Consider the following 18,873-nt stretch of genomic DNA (forward strand, 5'->3'; position numbering starts at 1 on the left):
CAAATTTGTACTATTTACAGTTTATCAATCTATCTTTTAAAGTCTGTGAAGATAACAAAGCTCTTCATATTTAAAAACCCACATAAGATTCAAAAGATTTTTAATGCTTACTAGGATTGCAAGTGAAGTTAATTGAGAAATTAAAACATTGACTGCCAGGGGAAAAAAAAAAAGAAAGAAGGAAAGACACTTCAGCCATTCTTTTCACTCCCTTTAGCTTTTCTTTTATCATGATGCTTCTTACAGCCATTCATTAGTTTTGTCATCGTGGGTGAACTTTATGGAAGGAAGAGTAAAATCTTTGATGACAAATACCTAACAAGCTTCTGAAGCCAAGGAGCTGTGCCTGCCAGGGGAACTAGAAAAGAAGGGATGGGGGGAGAGGGAGGATGGGGGGAAAGGAAGAGAAATTAAAAGCCGGGAGCAGGGTTACCCACGTTGTAAAGGAAAGAGAACGTGAGACTGGAAACCGGATGTGAGTGGCAGTCTGCCAAGGCAACAGTTACTCCATCTGCAACAGGGTCAGAAGTCAGAAAGTAAGCCCCCAAGAAGACATCTAAACAGAACCAAGGAGGGCATTCTCCCTGCTTTGTGAGGATACCCAATATGCTGCTGACAGTTTCCTGCCAGAGCTGCACACAGGCACCGTGTGCAATGGGAATGATGCTGCAAGGTGCAGGAGCTGCCCCGAGCCCTCTCCTGGGGCACTGAGCACTCACCATGCAGGGTGCTGCTGGCAGGACCCTGGGGCGTGCTGGGGATGGCTGCAGAACCTCCTCTGCTCTGCCGTAAACCTGCTTCACTGACAGCCTGAAAATGGGACAGAATGGCACCAGCAAATGAAGGAGACTGCTGGCAAGCGCAGAGTAGCAGCAAAGGCAACTTGGCCACAAAAGACATTGCCTGGAGGGCAAAGGAGGGCCAGAGCATCAGGGAACACCATCCTGTCCTTGGTGGCAGTTGTGTCGCACATGGTTGTTTGGCTTCTCTGTGAATGTGTCAGAGACAGATTTGGACATTCTGATCATGGATTCTTGCCAGCTTTTATTTGAACTGGGTTTTCTTTCTCCTCACTCCCCCCAGAAAAATGATACTGGAAAAAACTATAACATCCAGTAAACAGTGGCCTTTGGTACATGGTCTGAGTCAAATGACAGGGACAACATATAGAGTCTACTCTCATCTGCATTTCAGTTTGCCATGTCTGGAAACCAACATTTTGTAAATATTTTCCCTTTTTTTTTTTTTTTTCCTTTTTCATTTTTGCTTTTTCCTTTTTTTAACCCCCATTTTCTCTGATTTTTTGATTATTTTATTTTATGCCTCAAGGTGCATAGGTATTCCATCTTTTTCCAGGACAGCATTATGTGAGGTATGTGAGGAGGGGTCTTGAAACACTTCTGTTCTAATAATCCTCTTCCAGAGGGAGAGAACAGGGCAAAAGGCTAGCGAGAAATTTATTGTCTAGCAGGCAGTGTGTAATTACCATAACTTACAAAAAAAAAAAAAAAAAGAAAAAAATCCACATGTTGGTGTGTTTGATTTAATGCCATCAGAAGTGTAAGGTTACATGAAATAAATGGCTAATTGGGTTAATTTAATAGCAGGTTAAATCTTTCTTTTATTTTGTGCTAAAGGAACATTAAAATGGTGCAGTTTTGAAGTGGTCTTAGAAAAGTAAAGTAGAGTTTCTTGATAAAAAAAATATATATAGTGTTCCTACTGCTAGGTTTATGGTGGGAGCTACTGGCATTCTTCCAGTTCACCACATGAGAATCTAAGCTGCCTGTACAAGTACAGAATTTAGCATTGGGTCTTAAGGTTTTGGTTGGCATATTGCCAAAGATGTTATGTATTTAGCTGGGAAAATTGCCTAGAAGTTAATTGAGAGGAAAACACTAATATACATCCTCCACCACCTTAAAAAATGCTATGGATGTGCATATGTTGCTGATCCTTGATAAGAGATGAGTGTTTGCAGTAAAGAATTAGCTTAAAATTGGTCTAAAATTGTCTAGATTTAATTTTTCAAGCCTCTCCCTTCACTACATTCACAGGAAATATTGTTATTTCTCCTCTCTTTTTAATCTCCCTGCTTGCACCATCCTCAGACAGGCCAGCAGCAAGCCTTGACTTCTTTGGAGTGGGCAGAGCTGGAGCACGACAGTGTTGTGCCAGCTCCAAGCATCAGGCAAGAGTAAATCTCCCCTTTCCTCTGCTCCAATTCATTTTCTTCTGAAAGCCCAACATAAGCCCAAAGCTTATGATGTGGCTGGTTGTCTTACAATCACCTCCATCCAGTAAAATCTGGAAGCTCACTTACAGAGTGGACATTGACACTTAAACCACTTCAGAGCAGCAGATAGCTTTTCCTTCTACACAACCTGCCATGCTGCACTATATCACCTAGCAGAACATCTTGGGAGCACCAAGGGCCTGGCAAAGCCCCATTATACTGAGCAGTGAAACCTCAGCAATTCGGCAATTTTTCATCTTGACAGAAGATTTAGGTTTTTTTCTTCTCAGTAAGTGAAAGATTGTCGTTAAACTGTAGTGAGCCAGTCTGCAGCAGCAGACCTTAAGTGGTTAATGATCACATCTGTAAGTAGGCTCCAGATCAGACAATAGGCTATCTTTTGGAGCAAGGAGGCTGGGAGGCAAGAGGCACAGGAAAACAAAATTAGGAGCTTACTGAAAGCAAATGAGCAAAAGGCTTTCTTCCAGTTGTGACCAGCTGTCTTCTTTTGTACACCCAGTGGATGCTCCTGATGCACTGATCTAGAAGAGACATAAGCAAAGTAGAAACAATGACATTTTGCTACTGTATGAATTCCCTCTCCCTTCACTTAATCCTGTTCTTACTGGGGCCTTGTGCTGAAAGCTGATAATTTTGATGGCCCCTGAATAAAGCTGGTAGCTTGAATTCCTGCCACAAGCCCCCGTATAATGAATTGGGCTAATGAATGCTAGTAAGTGGTAGGAATCTGTAACCAGCTGCATCAAGGCAGGTAATACAGCTCAGATTTAATTGGGAGCAGGTATTGGAAGGCTGTATTACTTTAATTGGTGAGGGGGTTTTATAAATGGAAGGGACAAAGTATAATGGACAAATTGTGCTGTACAATAGCACTTAAGCCGGGATTGTATGCATTCGTTAATCTGTTGAGGAATGAGGCAATTCTAAACAATTTTCTCAGTGAAACCAACTCCAGAAAGCTTGTCCCTTTTGTTTTCCCTTGGGAAAATGCAAGATTGAAACAGAAAATACCTTTACCGAGGCAATCATTTGCCACGTGTGGAAAGCGGATACAGCTGTAAACTATGAAAGAGGGATCTTTGTAGTACAATAAAGGATGGAAAAAGAGATAAAGCTGGGGATAAGAGTGGGCCTGTCACTGCATCCAAAGAAGGAATAAAGTGATGACATTTACAGTGACAGATGAGACTGTAAAGGGAACTCAGGACAATTTAGAGAGGGAAATTTGATATTTAAAGAAAGGGCTCTGATAATTAAAAGTAGCATTACATTAAACTGTTACGCATGTCATTAGTGACAGAAGGGAACTGGCGCCTTTTGAAAAGTTAATGATTCGCACAGACCTGCTCTTGAAACTTTGTATGTAGTAAAGTTCACTTGAACACAGCATACTGTATGCAACACAGCATAAATTTTCTCTGTGTTTCATAGTGGGAAATAAGAAAGTTATATGATAATATGGAAGGTGTACTGTAAATACCATATGCCAATGTGTGTACAGTGTGGGTGTGTATGTGTAGAATCGTTGTACGCTGGAGGTCCAAGGTAGAGTTGAAAACTCAGCATATATAAATATTGTCAAAAATGCTCATTCTGTGGAATCCTTGGAAAAGGCAGGGTGTCTTTTTCTCAAGGCACAGGTTCACACATTTTATTTTTGTCTTGTTTGTGTTTAACTAGATCTGTTCAACCTAGTGTGCCTATGGCAACAGAAGATAGCTTAAAGAATAACCTCTAAAGGTAGAGTGTATTTAAAGTGAAAGAACACAACACATGCAGCCAATTTATATGTCTGGTGCAGCTGTAATGGGTTAAGATACCATTTATAACCTAGTTCTTCTGGCGGGGTTTTTGCCCCAGTGTACTTTGTTACAGGTGGGAAAACAAGACGTATTGTATGTCCTTCAGTGTTCATGTAGGCTGGGAAGTGGGAGGAGAAAAACAAAACAAAGCTGAAAATGAGTGTTGAATGGGCTTTCCCAGGATCCCCAGGTGGGTTTCATGTATTGCCTAATGTTGAAAATGAGACAGATTCAGCTTTCTGAAGTGGTTGTAAAGGCTGAATTATCTTACTCTTACTATTGTTCATTACTTAAAGTCAATACACAAAGCTGGAGCTTATTTCAGAAATTCTTTTTCAGTAAGAACTATTTTGTGTTCTTTAATATTTTTTGATTTTTAACAGATAAGAATAGAATTTGGTCTTAAGCTCACAAAATATTTATATATATATGTGCATAAGTTCTAAATTAAAAATTATATGCAAAAGCAATGTTATTAAATTCTAAAAAGGTGAATGAAATTAATACTTATCTATTAGTGTGAAAGAATAATAATTTTTTGCAGAAATGTGGTTAGCTCTGTGAGAATAGTAGTAAAGTTCTTCAGAAAGCAGGTGAATCATAAAAATAAAATAATCTATGACAGGAAAACAAAATACAAACAGAACTACCTATGTGGTGAGATATCCTTTTTTAGCTCTCTTAATAAAATGTTTAAACAGTGACAGACACATAAGAATAAAGCTGGAAAATAATTTAGATTTAAAAATAAAACACTAGTTATGTGATCTGAGCCAGCTTCATTGAAATCTTAAAAAGGAGTACTGATCAATCACTGAAAGTGTCCTAAGATCAATTTCATATAATAATCATGTTTATTTAATATGGACAAAATGAAGCAGTTTAAGGTCACCCTCTCCTCTGTCATATAAAGTGTTATCCTTGTGGTGCATCTCTCTACCTAATCATATGACATTAAATGACACTCAAGAAAACTCACTTCACGGAGGAAAAAGGACTTTATTTCAAAAGCCTGTATTCCTGATCTTAACAAATTAAAATCAGAAAGTTTAATTACTTTAGTGGGCTGATTAAATGTTCCTAAGGAAGTTGGGACCACAAACTCTGAAACTCTGGATTATCCTCTGTGTCTCTGAGGCTCAGATGAATATCTGAACACAAAGAAAAATATTCTTTTTCTTCTTTAGCCTGAAGAGAAATAGCCAAATATCATTAAAGTTTGAATCACTTGGTTCCTTCGTCTGTGCATGTGTACATATATATATTTAAATATGTATTTGAAATTAAAAAACTGTCTTCTGTTTTCAGTCTTGGGTTTAATCCAGACTCTGACGAGCTCTGAATTCCAGAGTATACAACAGCTGAAAGCACCCTTGGGACTTTTGCAAAATCTTAAATGCCGGGCTGCTAACAAGGGGAAAGGGACACCCATTGACCAAAGGGGGAATTTGGTGGAGTGGAAGGCAAAAGGATAGAGATACAAAAACCAATGGGGAAAGTTTAACGGAGGGACCCCTGGCCCTCATCCAACCACTCGATGCCCAAGGTGGAAGATTCTGGAAAAATGGGATGGGGAGCCGAGTGATGGACAAGGTAGCAGGGAGGGGAGAGGGGAGTGACTAAGCATTGTCAGGGAGATTGACATTGAGTGAGAGGTGGGAAAACTCAGGGTGGAGCCTCTGGGAGGAAATGGGGGTGAAGGGGCAAACCATTACAGAACTGTTACAGAAATATAAAAACACAATACAACAGTGCATAAATCATGACTTTGAAAAGCTAGTTCTGTGGCCTTTGGACTTAGAGTTCTCCCTGAAACCCTGCTGGAATGCAGAGCTGAGCAGCATCTCTGGCATTCAACAAAGCCACCACACTGTTTCAGTCTTAAAGAAGCTGCTTTGTACCATCTCCATGGCACCAATTGTAATACCTGGCTATTACTCATCTGTGTTACATGAGATTAGAAGAGAGGAACTGGCACAGACTGGTTGTCTGTCCTCTCACAAGATCCCCAAATAGGTCTCACCACATGGGTCTGTGGCACATTGACGGAGATCTCTTTCTGGAGCACCTGTGGTTTTCTGTGCAAAATGGCATATGGGTTTGTAACTTATGCATGCCTCTCCCAGGAAAAGGACATTAACTAATAAAATAAGTTTATTATCTATCTTCCATAAATAGTATTCTTCATGAAAAATACTAGTCTAATTGTGGGATTCTGTGAAGCTGTTACTGAGAGGAGATTCTGCTGGTGGGAACATGTGGTCTGTATGTTGGAAGAACTTAAGGGTAGAGTCCAATGTAGAGTCCAGCTGAAATTCTTTTGTATAGTACCTACGCCTGTTTCTGGAAATAGGTGGGTTTGATCTCCTTGTTTTAATAGCTACTCCTCAAAGATCAGATTATTGTCTGACCCTTCCACTAGTCAGCATGACTAAGTAAGTGATTTTGTCACTCGTGAATGCTTGTTCAGATCAAACATCTGCAGCTGGGGCAGCAGCCTCCATGCAATCCCCATCATGTCTGGGCTGCACAGGGGGAAAGCCACAGGGAAACAACAACCATCTCTGGCTGAGCCCAGCACAGAGATAGAAGTGAGTGCCCAAGATGATCCTCAATGTGACTCCCAGGGCCTGGGTCCTCTTGGTGGTCTTCCCAAGGATATACTGCATCGCACTAGCTTGTGGGTAGAAGTGTTTGATAACAGCCTGGTTTACCTCAAGTGACTCATTTATAAAGAAATGAAAGAAAGCTCCAGGTGATAAAAGTTGCAGAAAAGAGGATAAGTGAAATCTGAGAAGCTAATAGTAAAGGAGTCTATTGAATGCAAATCAGTCACTGGAATTTACATCCCAGATTTTTCTCATTCCTACATGTATTTGAGATTTTTCTATATTCATTTTTCATCAGGAAGTTCTTAAGATAAAGAAATACTGTTTCTACCTCTGCATATATAAGATTAAAACAGTGAGGTAGTCTTGAGGTAATGTACATTAGTTTATTTTTCTCTTTTTGAGGAGTGCCTTCCACAGCTTATTTGGATTTCTTCTCTCCTGATTTCATAATTTCAAAATAAAATATAAAGTACATTCAACATCCTAGGTAAGAGAAAGAAAAGAAAGAAAGAAAGAAAGAAAGAAAGAAAGAAAGAAAGAAAGAAAGAAAGAAAGAAAGAAAGAAAGAAAGAAAAAGAGTGAGCAAGCTTTGCTTTCAGAAATGAGTTTTCTCTGGCTATGCAGCCATGTTGAAACCATTCTACTAGATCCAGCACAAGGATGTAAACTCTTCAGAAAATGTTATATTCTGTGCAGCTGAAGAATGAAAAGAAAGGCAAAGCAGAATTCTTCTTTGGGAAATACTGTTTTGTCATAGTAGAAAATGAATCATAAATAACTGGAGAGAGAGAAAAAAATAATGGAAAATCTTTACTTCTGCTCCAACAGGGTGAAACTGAAGAAACTCTGGAGAGGTCAAAGGAGTTGTGCACAATATGCCTGGATTTCATCAGGACTTAGTCAAAATTTCTACAATGACAAATTTTGTTTGACTTCAGTGTCTTTACTGGAATTTGGAATTGTGGTTTCACCACTAATTGTCACATTGGGCCCCCACTCGCTGTGTTGGAGCTACAAAAGCAGCAATGAATGTGGAAAGAAGGATGAAACATGCCTCAGTATGCCTGTGTACTTTTCAATTTAAACTGGGGAAGGCTCTGTTTACATGAATTAAAACCTATGAGTATTTTGGCAAACTTATTAAGAACAATTTATTTGTTAGTACTACAAGAAAGGGCCTTAACAATTTACTTTCTTTAGAGACTTCTAGGTCTCCCTTCTTTTCATTTTAGTATTTATGTTACAATTTTATCTTCCACTTTGACTTATATTTAGACTAAAAAAGTACAGCTGATAATACTGATAAAAAGACAAAATAACTTAAAATCCCTAAACAGTTTAGATGAGGTTTGGATTTTGAAATGATGTTCCTTTTTTTGTTATCACTATAAATTAGTTCAGTCTCTCTTTTTTCTCACTCATTAACCTCCTTCCCAGAAGGAGAGGCATTCCAGACATAATGGCCCACAAAGAAACACTGTAAACTTGTCCTTCCCACTTGTAACTTTGAACTGAGAAGAGGAAGAGCAAAAACTACTTGAGAACCAAGTCAGAGAGTTTTGGAAACCTCTGGAGCCAAAAAGTGCTGTGGGTGTTTTTATAGTGCAACCTATCTTTGAAAGACCAGCCATTGCCATATGAAACTTAATAAATCATGAAAATGTTTTCAACTCTGCTTCCAAAAATGTAGGTGACATTTTCTTTAAACCACTCTAAAAGCTTTTTTCCCCTAAGTTGGTCTAAGTTCCCTCCCCTCTTAGAAGAAAATTATTATTGTGTTTTTAGATTCAGTATCCAGTTACAGTAGGAGCATGTTTTTTCACTTTTTGGCAAGAATAATTTAAATCAGTTCCTGGCTAAGCTTTCTCAGTCATTGTTGAATTTTTATTTAGAAAAATTTGCTCAGTGCTTATGATTAATTTTGAACCTAAGAGAATGATGCCTGACTGGAAAAATAAAAAATAATTTTAAAAACTGCCCAAGACCCCAGAAAACAAAATACACATCACCTATGTCAGCCATTTCCGATTTTCAAACAAGTTTTTTTGTAAAATGATTGTGAGTGGATCCCTCTTGACATGAAACACAGTCCTGAGCATGAACTATCATAACTGTCTGAGCATTTTGGTAAGATCAACCACAGATTTAACTGTAACACTTTCACTGTTTTTCTTCTGGTTCTTTCCTTCAGTTTCTTATAGTTTGGGGAAAAAAAAAGTTATGTCTCTTCATTGAGTCTTATTAGTAGGAGACAATCCTTATTGACTTAGGTGGACAGAAAGACTAATATTAAATTATGCAATAGAGGTTACTTACATTTTAGTAGGCATGGAGATGATCTGGGTTTTTTGCTGTACTTTGGCATTCTGGAAACATAATTCACTGGGAGTATTCAACAGAAACAAATATGCTTCTTCAGGAAAAGGCATTAATCAACAGTGGTCTTGCACAGGACTCTCCAGTCTTTTATGTGGCCAGCAAACATTCCTATCAGGGGGGACACTCACCTCTGCTCTTGGTGCTGAACCACATCAGAAAAGGGTGTCTACTTGAGCTGAAAGACAAGCTCATGCTTACTTCCCTTTTTCTAATTTTCTCTTTGGTTTTTGTTTCTTTCTCTCTCCCCAGGCTCCATTCAGATGTATTTTAAATGTGAAAGTTTTCCTGTTTACAATCTTTCATGCTAGCTGAGCATGTACAGCTGGTTATATTGGATCTTGCCTTACAGTTAGTGGGCAGCTGCTGATGTTTAGCACCAAATATCAACTTGTTTCACCCAGCCTTCGATACCTAATGCTTCACTCTGCTGGAAAGCACAGGGCTCTATACTTCAGTGCTCTATAGTTACATATTTATCTTCCACATTTCTTAAGGTAGATCTCACTGATGTGTTTCACTGATGTGCTCATAATTCAAATACCATGTTTGCTGTCAACAAGTCATCTGATTCAAAAACCTTTGACTTTTTCTTTTTTTTGAAGAGGAAGATGAGGAGTAGCAACCTTCACATCTTAAAAATATTATGCCTCTAGGGGACTGGTCATTATCCTGCAGTAGGTATTTCAAGTTGGCAAATCAATGGAGAAGATCAGGGATGAAGATGAAAGACCGAGCTAGTCTTGACCCTTGCCACTTCTATTTTTTTAAGTCTCCTTCAGTGCTGATCATGCAAAGAGTTGAGCTTAGGCTTATTTTACCACCAGCCAAGGTGGAGAAAACTCATCCTTCTTTTGAACTTATCCTTCTTTTCTCCAAAGGCTGTTTGAAACAGCCTCAGGTTTAGGGTTAATGTTTTGTCTTTCTATTGCTCAAGACTTTATTCTTTGCCTAAGGAATTTCTGAGAATATTCCTTTCTTCTCATGTTGTAATGACCATCATGTCATGACAGTAATGATGACAATCATGACAGACGATCTGGTTTTACAACCCTAGAACTAGGAATTTGAGAGCGGGTATGTCATCATAAAAGCTTTTGTTCTGAAACAGGGCTAAGTATGATAAATGAATAATTTACTTTGTGGATTGCTGGAGAGTATTCCTTTAATGCAGAAACATGTTCTGCTTTATAGTGAACCCTGAAGTGTTAAAGTGTGTCAGGTATTAGGAAACAGAAGGCTTCTCCATATGGACGTGGACAAAGTTATTATCTCTGCTGCTCTGCAGAGCAAATTTTAAAAGTTACAAGTTATTTTGTAATGGATGAAGGCTACCTGCTATTTTGCTTCTATTAGTCAACCTTATTTCCATTGTCTATATACACCAGCAAATCAGCAGCATTTTGAGTGAGCTAAGAACCAACTAAATTGTAATCTCTGTCTTTAAAAGAGATTACTATACATTAACCTCACTGTGACACTCTGAAAAAAATATTTTAATGATACCAAGATCCCAATATAAGGTTTGTTAAAAGTTCATGAACAGAAAAATTCATACAACAGTCTGTTAAAGAAAGTGAGATTCTAGTACCTTACTTGAAACTGCTTAAATTTGCATGATTTTAAGGGCATCCAACATTTCCTTGAAAATATAATGTCATTTAAAGTGTGTCCTGTAAGCCTCCTCCTCTGAAGTTGTAGGTTAGAGATGTGGTATGGTTTTATGTTGTAAGGTTTCATGTTATTTTATTCATCAAAAATGCAGAGTCCTCATGTGACTAAAATGGGTAAAGTGGTATCCATGCTTTCCATGCTTAGTCCTCACACTGTGGTTGAACGTGGGACACCCTTTTGATATTATGAAGGAAAACACTTTTTTTTTCCCCCACAATTAATTTCACTGAAGAAGGAAGCTTTTCCCCATAATTATTTAATTTCCTCTACACATTTTCTCAGCAGTGACCAACTCCTATTAGTGCAGTATTTAGACATATTCTTGATCATGTAAATTTTAGCATATGCTTTAACATAACTGGTAGAACATTAAACCCTCAAACCCTGCATTAGTCACAGTTTTAGATTAATCCTTAGATTAAAACTCAAATGAGGTTTTAGTAATCTCTTAGATTTCAGCTTCTTCATAGTCTATAAAGACTTTAATTTATGAAATGTTCACCACTCTCTAGCTTGCTCCTCAACAGATGTGACTTGATCCCTCTTTGTGCCAAAACTGTGCCTTGATTCAACTGTTTTTAGTGTGAAGGGATGGGAGGGTCATGGGGGAAAGGTCACTGAAGACTTGTGAGTTTCCAATCTAGACACATTTTCTCTGTCACCAAAATGCTGCCTTACATTCTTTGAAAATGATCAGAAAAGGTTTTCTCTGTAAAATAAAAACTCATACCTCATATTTTTGCATTACACACAAATATGTTCCTTCAGTGTCATAGGAGCTGAAGAATTTAAAGTCTAAAGCAAAGAAATAGCTGGTTTTAAAGAAGAAATTAATTAATAAGTATTAGTATTACCTCAAACCTAATAGTCTTGAAAAATGACATTTTAACTGCTTCAGTGTCAGATAAACCATGGCACTTTACTTTACAAGTTTGGTGAGCTCTGCCAATCTGCTGCAGTTGCTTGCTTTAGGAGATGTCTGAGTAACTTACTAGTGGCCTCTGTTTGACAGAACCATATTCAAAACATGTTTGATCTTGTGTTAGCATGTGAGAACTGTTTATAGACCTTTAAATGTTCAACTCCTGATGCTATTATCAAGATAGTTTCGGGTTTATAAACTGAAGTTACTGAAATGTGAGTCAATACCCTTTATTGTTGATACTGGAATATTATATCTGACAAATACTGTAAAAACTAATCAAAGCAAAATTTGGTCTGTGCTGAGTATTCTGAAAGGCCATTTCTTCACTTTTTTTTTTTCTGTATTTTCATGTACTTTCCAAGAGAGATCTGCATAGCTATTTATATTCATATTTCTGTAGTCTTTTTTTGGTTAACCCAAGGTTTATGTGTTGTATTCATTCAACTTGGTAATCTTCGGTTCTTAGTGAGATTGCATGAAAAAACACACAAACAACCCTTTCTCACTTTTGAGCACTGTGAGTAACAACTTGCAGTTGGTACTGTGAAGAGAGAAGATGTCCTGATGAAAGTATCTCATTGTCATCTCTGAAATGTAGTTACAGCTCCAGAGAATGTGGAGGCAGCATTGTTTCATTGAAGAATAAAACCAGCTAGATCACTGCTTTTGTTCATGCTTTTATACCTAAATACTAGCCCTTACTACTACTTCCACACCTTTGTTTCTTCACATCCAAAGCTGAAATAGGCCATGTTTGTTTTGGCAGGGTTTTTTTTGGGTTTTTTTTTGTTTTTGTTTTTGTTTTTGTGGGTTTTTTTTTGTTTGGTTGTTTGGGGTTTTTTGGGGTTTTTTTTTACTGTTTCTTTAGTGCTCATGCTCAACACACATCTTTTACGATGGGAAGTTTGCTGATTAATTTTTGTAACTTCCTGTTGGTTCCTGTGAGCCTCATGGACAAGGTCTTTTACTAATACTGTCATAAAAACTTCATCTTTGGCTGACGGGAGGGTTTTAAAAATTAGGAGAAGAAACAATTATGTTAATAAAGCATATTTACTTTAGACATGATAAGTGCTTTATGATCTGGGAACAGTCAGATTTTATCATTGAGGCTGAATTGTTGAGCACAGCAGTATTACTAGTAAGGAGGTAAAATTGATCTGGAAAAAAATAGTTTGCATTATCAGTTAGTTCTCTGTCAACCTTCTATCTCTCTTGAGCGAGAAATGAAGTTCTCAGAAAATGAATGTACAAAACAAATGTCTGTTGTACAGAAAGATGTTCTTTAATTTACTTCCTTTTGTTTAAAAGTGATGTCTGTTTAGCACATTGGTTTAGATATGATTTAAAGCAGTTGACATGACAGATTGAAAACTTAAAATGTAGCATGAATAATACACAGTAAATTTATGTTGGGATGTTTTTATTCACTAGGGAGCCCTGAATAAGTTAGCAGCACTTGCAGCCACAACTTGTATACAGGGGAGTAATTTGTATTTATTCCTTTCCTCCATGGAGCTGACTTGTATAGATAGATATATATACACACACACACATATATGTATGCACATGTTTGTGTGTGTGTATTCATGCATAATATATGAGTATGAGTATATGTATACACATATAGTCAGCTGAGATTCACAGACACATGCAATCCATGCAGTTTATTAACAGTTAGCATATCATCTCTAAATGGAGCTTACTGCAATTTGAGCTGTGCCCTGCTAGGAGCTAATGAGCAAACTCCTGCCTAATATTGACAATTAATCAGGCATAAAAGCATCTAGGATCAGGACCCATTGCCAAGCATAGAAGACTCATACAGACTTCAATGAAACATGATATGTGAACAAATTTGTCTAATTGTATATCAGTCCTACGAACAAATTCCCACCAAAAGACTTAATTATCAACAGTACAGAAGCAATGGATCTATCTGAGAATGTTACTGGCTTTTTGGTTTGTTATAAGCCATTTACCGTAACTAATAAATTGAAGGAAGTATTATTATGTTTTCTTGCCAGTGTTCCTATTTTAATTGGTCTTGTATACTTGAGCCAATATCTGTGCATTGACTAGAGTAACTGAGTAATGATTGCACAATAAAAAGTGATTACTACTGGCTAAATACTTTTCTTCCATTGATGTAGGAAGATTTGCTCTCAAACTGATAAAATTAAACTCAAAAGTCAAAAAAATCCCCCAAACTAACAAAGAGTGCAGTAAAAGGTTCAACCTTACAGTTTAAAATAAAAGAATAAAAACTTTATTGCTAATATGGAAAAAAAATATTTGTGCAGGTTCTGTGAGCTTAATACTGCTAAAATATCTACTATACAAGTTTTTTTCTTCTAGAATAAATCTGTGTACCACTTTCTAGTTTAAAATCATGGTACTGACTTTTTTTTTAGCAACATCAATAGAAAGCCTGTTATGACACACAACAGAAAACCACTTGAAGTATTGCTGTTACTCACTACAGAAGAATGATTTGTGCAAAGATAAGATGCTTTGGCCTTGAGACACACACGAATAAATTGGGTAGTTTTCCTAAGAAGCATTCTTGTTGAACTGTTTTCCTTTTCCATTTCAGTTGACAATATGGATCTGTAGTATATTGTTGGATCTGCTGTGTGATAACACAACAAAGCCTGTGTTCTGCTCTCAGCAGTGCTATTTATACCTTGTAACATTTTTCAAAGTACTGCTTTAGTGTTCTTCCACTGTTCAAAAAAAAAAAAAAAAAAGCCCAACCAAAACAACACAAGATAACCTCCCCCAAAACAGATAAATAAATAAATAAAAACAGTCATAAGTCAGATTCAAGCCTGGATATTTTCTTGACAGTGAAGCTCCTTTTTCAGCTGATTTACAGAGGAAGAGCCACATCTTATTGCAAATGATGTAATATGTGCCAGTCCACCCTTTACAGGTGAAGAAGGCAAGAGCTGTTCAGATAATTTCTTAAGCCTGTTACTGTTTATGAAGAGAAAGGAGTGTCTCTGGAATTGGGCTGAGGGCTGATGAGTAGTTGTCCAAAAATCTCCACGCCAGTGAGGTCACAAGCTGCAGTCTCAAGTGGAAGGCAAGAGCAATGAAAGAAGCAGGCCAAGCACCTTCTAATTTTTATTTGAAGATGGCTGATAGTAAGAAAGCTCAGTATGATTGCTGAACTTTCATATTGAAGTGTATCTTCATGTGGTCTCTGGAAGAGACCCTTCTGTCCTGGATGCCAATCAGCTGTGATCAGCCAGAAACTGAAGTGATACTTACTCATTGCTGGAAATCAGGGGAAGAAGCAGGAAGAGATTTATGCTAGGCAACAGCACAAGGCTTAAGTCATCCTTAGATGACTTAAAGAAAAGTGGGGAAAAAAGATGCGGCTTAAAAATTTATTACTGGTATGTTTTGAAATATATGGGTCACCAAAACAAAATCAAGACTAAGCATGATTTTCCCTGATACTCAGAATTTACATTTTACTGGTTAACATTTTGGTAATGTTAACCAGTGCTTTTTAATGCTTTTTAATGTTAACCAATGCTTTTAATATTGACCATTTTGTGTGAGTGTAGATGTGTTTGTGCATGTCCATGCCTCCCCTAAAAATAAAAAAAAAATATTGGTGGCCACAGGTAAAATGATTACATTCTCTTAAAGTTGCAGTACACAGTGAGATTACAAATCAGCAAAAGATATATCAATAACTTATGTAGGGGGGAGTGTGTGTGTGTGTGTGTGTGTGTTTATTATTATTATTTCCAGTTTTTCTAATAAGCAAAGGCAAGACAAGAAAGAAAAAAAAAAAAAAAGGAAGAAAGAAAATGCAACACTTCATTAATTGACTTCCTTTAGCATCCCAATATCCTGATAAAATGGCTGGATAGCCTCTGTGGCTTCAATATAGATAACATGCTTTTTTGCAGCACAGAATTACTTTTTTTGTTTTTAATGAGAGTAGGGAAAATTTCATATGAAGGACATTATATTCTTGCATATAAACTTCAAAAGGTGGGTTATCTTTCTATTAAGGACATGTCTCATTTTCTAGAGATAGATAATTTCCTCTCTTTTTGAAACATTATTTGTCTTGGCTAATCACAATAAAAGGGAAATATATTAACAGCTGTACTGTCATAAATCTGCTTTTCTCTTAATTCATAGTAAATCAGCAGTTTCATGGATAATTTGCTACACCTAAAGCATGCAGACATGGAAATACAGCCATCACAGAAGATTTTCTGCTGTATGGAACAGGAAGAAAAACTTGCTAAAATCAGATGTAGCACTTTTATGCTTCTCTTTTTTCTTGCTATCTTTCCTAAATAGATTCTCTAGAACTCATGGTGTCTCTCAAAACAGTAAACATTATTTCTTTCTCATCATTAAGTCTTCCCTCACCAAACTTACAGTCTTGCAATTAAGAGTCAAGACAAAACTATGCTAGGTTTAGCACTCTAGGGCAGCACTCTAAGGCAGGAAGTTGCTGAAACTTGGATCTCTCCTTTATTCCCCCTGCAGCTTGTGTTACTTTTCTATAATTTTTTGGCATGGTCACAGCACTACACTAACTTAAAAAGGAACAACTGCCTTTGCCCAGCTCTATGCTGTTCATTTTTTTTTTTGCATGCTTACCCTCTTACACATTTGGAGTATCTGAGTGAAAAACATTGAAAGCAGCTCTATAACACATGTGTTGCAATTGAAAAAAAATAACCTGTGACAGAATATGTGTGTATACAAAGATATAGGTACAGATACATATACAAGCACAGATAATAATAAACATGTATATCTATGAAATATACGCAAATGCATATATCAAGTTGAAACTTCAAGACAGCATAGAATGGTTCTGTTAATTTTTGGATATTTATTTTTAATATGCTAACATATAAACATTTTTAAATGCTTAATAAATTTATTTGGTGATTGACTCTTCAGCCTGGTTCCTGATCCAGCTCACTGGGACAGAGCAATGATGTCAGAGAAGGACAATCACATCACTGTAGACTGTGAAGAAGCAGATGACATCAAGGTGAGGAGCAGGTCATCTTCCTCAGTGTTTGGGAGCTGTCTGATATTCCTGGGAGAACAGTCCTCAAAGCAAAGTATAGCTTGAAGAGCTGGAATTATTTAGCAATTGAAAGCAAACTTTTGAAAATCATTTTGGAATTTGTCTTTTTTTTACTTTTCTGTTGGAAAATTAATAGGATAAAAATCAGGGAAGGAATTCCTATGTCAGAAAAGTTTATGTTTCAAAATATGTTTGACAGCTGGCGTGAGCCTGGGGTGTTTTTGAGCCTTGTCTCCAGGCTCTGCCAGTTGTCTTGAAGACTGATGTAGAGTTATGTATGAGGCTTGGAGAGAGAAAATTGCAGTGCCTACCTGCACAGCCAACAGTTTTGGTATAGTTAAAAACAGGTCAACTGTTGAGTCACGTAGAACATTATGCTTTTTTGCCTGTATGAGCTGCTTTCTCTTTAATTCCTAATTTTCCTTTTTAGTTCTGCCTCAAATCATTAGCATTTAGAGGTGAAGGCATGCACATGTTGTTTTTACCATCTAATAATGGTTAGTCAATACAAGGTACAACTGCTTTTGCTAATTTTCCCTTGAAAAGCAGCAGAATCAGTGTCTGGTGGGGACATCCACTGACTCATCCAGCCTCTTTTCAAGACAACATAAAAATAAGTCATGAAGGTAATGCATAGGTGGAGTGACAATTTTTTGAGATAGCTACAGTTTGATACACACAAAAGTTCTTGGACTCTGAAAGGAAAAATAATTTCCCTCCAGACTAGAGAGATTCTTTGTAGAAGCCACCGTAGTACAATACTTTTATCCAAGCAACACAATGTGTCTCTTTCTCCAGAAAGCCTTGAAGTAGAGTCCTAACTGAAAAGTTGTAATAAAAATGCAAGTAGTCATGGGATTAGAGGCAAAGTTCTTTCCTGAGTTTCAATCTCATTAAAAGGGGGAAAAATTAAAGCTTAGGGAAAAACTGAATAACTTTCAAGGTGGAAGAGGGATTTGGAACCAAACCTTGTTCCTGCAGACTCTTTTCCTTTGAGCTTGGTCTGTAGCACATGGTGTTCAATTGCACTACATGTGTTTACAATGTTATGTATATAGGTGTTATATGTCTTCTTATGTATATATGTGTTGTTATGTACCATATGTGTGCTGGTTTATTATTTTTAATACTTTTATCTATTGCACCTTTATTGCAATATGATACTTTTAACAGCCATGGAGGAAGAAATTAGTTAAATTGCTGACATAGTTAAAAAGCACTTAAATTTTTACAAAAGCATTTATTAAATTCTTACATTACAGAGTTCAGAAGACTGCTAAAAAGAAGATAATACTGTTTGTACAAATATTCAAAATTTAAATAGTAAAAAGTACAGAATAGGAAGAGAGAGTTAGACTGTGCAGATGACAGAATAAAACTGGGCTTTAGTTCCTGAGAGAGGCTATGAAATACAAGTAATGAGAATTTTGTAAAGGGACAGTATAACTTTTTAAAATGAAACTTCATAGTAACACAGTCAGAATTAAAATAAAATTTAAATTTCATGTTTATGTGCTTTAGAGACAGATACTAAGACAGAAGTTAATAAGAGAAACTATTTGTGTTTCATTGCAGTGAAATACCATTTTTTGTTCCTAACTTAGTTATCAAGGAATGTATTATAAGTCTAAGGAACATCATTTTTCATTACATATCTGCCTTTTCATATGATAAATAACTTTTTAAAAATTTATATAAGTTATGCTTATAAATATCCTTTAAATAACCTTCAAACATTTCTTCCATTATCTTCTTCCATATATTGAAGATAAAGGAGAAACTTTATTTTTATATTTTCCTGATTTTAAATGACATACAGAAAAATATGTATATATTTCATGGTTTAAACATGTGTAAGTTTTACATTTTCTTCTAATGAGGACATTAGAAGCAAAAATGATGTGTTGTGCAATGTTCCTGCCACAGAAGTAGAAGAGAGAAAGAGTACACAATTTGAGATTTCTATCAATGATATCTTGGTTATTTTGGTGATTTGGATATGAACATTACTAATTGTAAGTGTAGCAGAGCAGCAGCTAAAGGCAGTAGGATGCTGCCTGGGCCCTGAGTGGGCTATTGGAGCCACTGCTCCAAGCTGACTTTCAGTGGGTGTCCCCTTTGTATGCAAGAAAAGCCAGGTGAACTTC

The 18,873-nt window shown here is 36.8% G+C and overlaps 1 long non-coding RNA gene across 3 annotated transcripts in view; it reads left to right on the forward strand.

Annotated features, from left to right (window-relative positions):
* LOC110474669 (uncharacterized) overlaps positions 1-18,873 on the forward strand; it is a 409,027-nt gene that overhangs the window by 74,083 nt on the left and 316,071 nt on the right. For all 3 annotated transcript variants that reach the window (XR_014949702.1, XR_014949692.1, XR_014949698.1), the window contains one exon: positions 16,594-16,687. This is a non-coding gene — a long non-coding RNA (uncharacterized LOC110474669). The remainder of the gene's footprint in view (positions 1-16,593; positions 16,688-18,873) is intronic.

The sequence above is a fragment of the Lonchura striata genome, chromosome 1 (genome assembly GCF_050655825.1).
Source record: "Lonchura striata isolate lonStrDom1 chromosome 1, ASM5065582v1, whole genome shotgun sequence".
NCBI classification, from domain to species: domain Eukaryota; kingdom Metazoa; phylum Chordata; class Aves; order Passeriformes; family Estrildidae; genus Lonchura; species Lonchura striata.